The 3,759-nt window shown below is 43.5% G+C and overlaps 1 long non-coding RNA gene across 2 annotated transcripts; it reads left to right on the top strand.

Annotated features, from left to right (window-relative positions):
- The first annotated feature begins 1,095 nt into the window (after window positions 1-1,095).
- On the top strand, window positions 1,096-2,313 carry LOC134223581 (uncharacterized). Of its 2 annotated transcripts, XR_009982627.1 has the most exons (4): window positions 1,096-1,483; window positions 1,541-1,639; window positions 1,700-1,775; window positions 1,832-2,313. It is a non-coding gene; the product is annotated as an uncharacterized LOC134223581 (long non-coding RNA). The 2 variants fall into 2 exon arrangements; XR_009982626.1 differs by having other exon boundaries at window positions 1,700-2,313.
- Window positions 2,314-3,759: the final 1,446 nt, after the last annotated feature.

The following is a 3,759-nucleotide window of genomic DNA, read 5'->3' as shown; positions in this document are numbered from 1 at the left end:
AGTCATGAGAAGAGCAAGCAGCGCTACAACATGAGAACGAGATCAGTGTCTTTCAAAATCGGCGATGTGGTTTGGCGGAAAAACTTCAGCCTTTCGTCAAAGGTGGACGGCATAAATCAGAAGCTTAACCCGAAATTCACAGCGGCAATCGTAAAGGAAGTGCTAGGCCACAACATGTACTCACTAGAGGACGTAGTGACAGGAAAGCAAGGAAGGTACCACGCCAAAGATCTCAAAGCCGATTAGCAAAAACCAATTCTCAGCTATGTAAGCAACAACACAGTTGCCAACTATAGAGCGCAAGCAACAAAACACGCAGCGCGGACTTGGCTTGAGGCCCTACAACTGCAACCGAAACCTCGCCAGTCGCAGACGGAAACTAAATGATTGCAAGACTAGCTGAGCACCAGCAAATCGATCAAAGTCTTCTAGGTCGTAGGGGCCTCCCGTGAAAACACTCTGATCTTCGGATCCTAAGCAACGCGACCCAAGGGCGCGGTAAAACCCTTGTAGGGCTCGCGGTGAGTGGGATGATTAAATCCATCCGTACCTCTTCCACAAACGACCACCTCCCAGCTGGCCGCGGCCAGTTGAGAGTTTTTTGCGTGCCAATTCCACCACTCGGATGCGGACAATATTAATATGAGCCAATTTACTGTTATTCGTTATTTGTTAGTTCTTGCAGATTTCAATAATAAATCTGTCAAAGAATCTTTGAATGTTCACTGTAGTGGGTGACGGTTTAAGAACAAACAAGAACTGAGTTGGAGACATTCTGGCCAAGTATCGTTGGTATTCTGATCACATTCTTTTAGCATCTCGGGTGCTGCATTATGTTTGCTTAGTTGATGATCTGAGCTCTATTTCTGGAGAACGGCAGGTTCTCACACTTTAGTCCTTCGTCATGTAACCATCGTGATCAGTTCAGTCTCCAACACACTTCTTGAGGAAGTGAAGTTTTGATGAATTTTTCGTGAATCACTGTCGCGATTCACGAAAAATTCAGCCCACTCGGTAGGATTGTGTTACAGTTGTAAAATAAATGGTCGATGAGAAGACCAGTTCGAATGTAGAAAATAAGGAAAGCAAAATATCGATAAGAAAAACATAAACACCCTTAAACCGTAAACGCAAAATATCATTGCGATCGTATCTGTGACGTGCTGAGCCGCAACGTCAACAAAGATCCGGTCAGGAGAAAATTGTCTGAAAAGTACCTCCTTCGCAAGCAGAAGCACTTGCGCTACCCGTGCAGCTTTGTATTTTCCCGGACAGCAGTGTGAAGTGCAGATCTAAATTTGCAGAACACGACAAGGGCAGGCTCAGCCATCGTAACACCCGGATAACTCGTTCTTATCAGCAGAACCGCTTTAATTCTGCTAAGTGCATCGTTGGAACATCGCGCACGGAATTATAACCCCAAAGCGATCAGGTGCGGCCTGGTGACGATTGGCAGATATTCGCCTCATTGCCTCCGTAGAGCGTAAGTAAACGTCAGTGCACCAATGTTCCTAATTGATGACCAAATTCCGTACTGCAGGCATCGCGTAAAAAACCGGCACTAGTGCCTCGCTACAACCAAAATCACCACCATAGCCCGCCGCACACCACAACCCGATTCTGATCTATACGATCAAGAGTAAGTCGAGAACAGTGGAATTTAGATGTGTTATTAATCGCCAACGCTTTGTCCGAACAGATTCCGAAAGAGCTCGAGAACCAACGAGATCTTACTCAACGAGAGGGTGCATTTCGGAAAAAGGCCCCGCCACAGGGTTAGCGCTGCGCAACATGATTGGCGGAACGATTTCTAATCAATGTTTCTCGACAGGGCTTTATTTAGCATCCTCAGATTGCGATTTCACCGTCGCGGGTTCAGAGTGGGCGACACTTAGGCCGTGTCATCGATTGCCTGGCGATACACCGGGTGCTACGGACGGGGAGCCACAAAACCGAAAATTCGATCTCGAAGCGTCAGAGGATACGGTGAACGTTGCCACGAACACCGGCGAGCAGCAAACCAACCATTGTTAGTGGTCGAAGTAAACGCAGGACAATCGATCTCACATCGAGGAGCGGCAGTCGTCGTCGCTATAGAGTAGGGTACCAGCGTCGCGAATCAGCATGTTCGTCCGGGAGTACATCGGCCAGCACGTCACTAGCGTCCCGCTGCTCAGGGGGAGAGGCATATCCCAGTAGCGGCGCACTTAAATTCGGTGAGCAAACCAGTTGCATTTGTTAAGTTCTAAACACTAGATTAAGTCTAACCAGAGTAGGGACAGCTAGGCTCTGTTTAATGAGCAATAAATATGTTTGTATGATGCACTAAATATGGGTCGCGCATATTCATTTTGTTTGTGATCATCCCTGCTGAGAGGGAAGAGTCAAGGGTAAGAGAACACTCTTTTAAAGTTCCCCCAAAAAGTTTTTCAAGAATTATCCGGGATTTCGTTTCGGAATTCCCACAGAATTTTGTCAAATTATTCTGCAGAAATTTTCTTCAAGAACTGGTAAGTTTCTTTTTCAGGAAGAATAGGAGTATCCGAAAGGATTTCCTGAAGAATTTCCTAAAGTAATTTTTGAAAAAAATCGCGATGGATTTCTTGGTTTGAGTTTGAGTTTCGAAAAATCTTGATGGGTTTACCTATGGATTTCCTGGAGATATTCTCGGAAAAAAAATCCTTGAAGAATATCTGAAACAAATCTAGGAGAAATTTGAAAATAAGAAGTTTTTTGAATGAATTTCCTAAGGAATTTTCAGAGCAAAATATTTATGAATGTCAAAACAAATTTCAAATAAAGTTTTGAAATAGTTTCAAACTAAAATACGGAAAAATTCTAGTAGAATTTCAGAGTGTGTTCTTGGAGTCATTCTTTAGTTCCCTGAAGAACAAACCTACATTTTCAGATTTTTCATTCCGGGTTCGGGACGGGTCCGGGTTGGAAAGAAATTTCTAAATCGGGTTCGGGTCGGGTTCGGGCTTACAAAATGTGAAACCCGACCATCTCTATGGCCCACCAATTGGGAAGCAGAGAAGATTCAAAATAAGGTATAAAACAAAAGAGCATTCGCTCGCAGAGCACTCAGTCTTTTTTATACCATCACTAGAAATTCGCGGTTATTTGAAAAGATCGTTTTCCACTTAGCCGAAGCAAACAGCCTTTTTCAAGGCTCTAAGAGTTAAAAATAATGTTCTCCTTCAGTCGCTATCGCACGGATTAAAAGACCCTCCAAGGGCTGAGCTACAGTCTACATCCCCTGCTGAGCCAACTTGTGGTTTATTTCAGGCAGTCCTTCAGTGGGAAGGTTGCCACTGTCGAGGCTAATATTTCGTGACCGGACAGATACTTCCTGAATTGTTTTTTTGATGATTCTTGTTCGAGGTAGATTTGATTTCTGTGTCGATTTGATTTTGCCAGGGAATGGTATGCAATGCCGATTATTTATCCAAAATAGTTGATGTGAGAAATTTGGACATATTATGTATCTTAAAGGCATGGTCAAATCAAGTCCTACGTCCACTTAGCGGTTATGTCATAGACATTACCCACTGTTCGTTTTTTTCTATTGTCAGGGGGTTTTTGTTGGCCAAATTTTATGAAATTTGGCTACAATATTCTTTGATATGCAAAGAATGTTTAGGCCAAATTTGAGCATAATTAGTTACAGAAAACCCCCTGACAATAATAGAACAAAACCTGCCAAATCCGTAATTTCCCCTACTAACGATTGGCTACCATCAATGAAAGTAGCTCTTA

The sequence above is a fragment of the Armigeres subalbatus genome, chromosome 3 (genome assembly GCF_024139115.2).
Source record: "Armigeres subalbatus isolate Guangzhou_Male chromosome 3, GZ_Asu_2, whole genome shotgun sequence".
In the NCBI taxonomy this organism is placed as follows: Eukaryota; Metazoa; Arthropoda; class Insecta; order Diptera; family Culicidae; genus Armigeres; species Armigeres subalbatus.
The sequence above is the reverse complement of the archived record's forward strand: the minus strand, read 5'-3'. Positions and strand labels throughout refer to the sequence as shown.